The sequence below is a fragment of the Tupaia chinensis genome, unplaced genomic scaffold (genome assembly GCF_000334495.1).
Source record: "Tupaia chinensis unplaced genomic scaffold, TupChi_1.0 Scaffold000250_1, whole genome shotgun sequence".
Classification (NCBI taxonomy): domain Eukaryota; kingdom Metazoa; phylum Chordata; class Mammalia; order Scandentia; family Tupaiidae; genus Tupaia; species Tupaia belangeri.
In genome coordinates this window covers 2243125-2243604 of record NW_006159730.1, presented here as the reverse complement: position 1 = coordinate 2243604, position 480 = coordinate 2243125, and the positions used below count along the sequence as shown (strand labels likewise).

The following is a 480-nucleotide window of genomic DNA, read 5'->3' as shown; positions in this document are numbered from 1 at the left end:
GCGCGGCCCCCCCGGAGGCCCCGTCGGCGGGGAAGGGAGGTGCGGGCCTGCGCTCCGCCGGGGACCGCTGGCGGGAGCGCCGTGTGGCCTGCAGTGGCCGCGAACATGTGCGGGTGCCGAGCAGCCGGAGTCACTGGTCGGGGCGCCGAGTGTGTGCGTTTCCAGTGGGGAGGCCAGGCTGTTCCATACCCAAAGGGGCCCCCCAAAAGCTTCCCCCATCGACTCCCCTGTGCTCCTATCCCGGACTAGTTGCTCGGGAACACCGGGGCGCCTCGCTCTCTATGCGCTTCGGGGAGGGCGCTTCTGGGGCGATTCTCGTGCGGTGGAGGCTGCAGGGGCGTCTTCCTGGGGGCTCTCCCAGACTTGTGGGCACCGGGGAGAAGGGGCTCGCGGATACAGAGAGTGTTCTGTCAAAATGGTTTTACGGAACTCTGGCGAGCGCCTCGCGTCCGCCCAGCGCGCTGGCTTTGCGGCTGGGTC

The 480-nt window shown here is 69.6% G+C and overlaps 1 pseudogene; it reads right to left on the bottom strand.

Moving 5' to 3' along the window:
* Nucleotides 1–480, bottom strand: part of LOC106734906 (40S ribosomal protein S2-like) — a 13696-nt pseudogene that overhangs the window by 7332 nt on the left and 5884 nt on the right.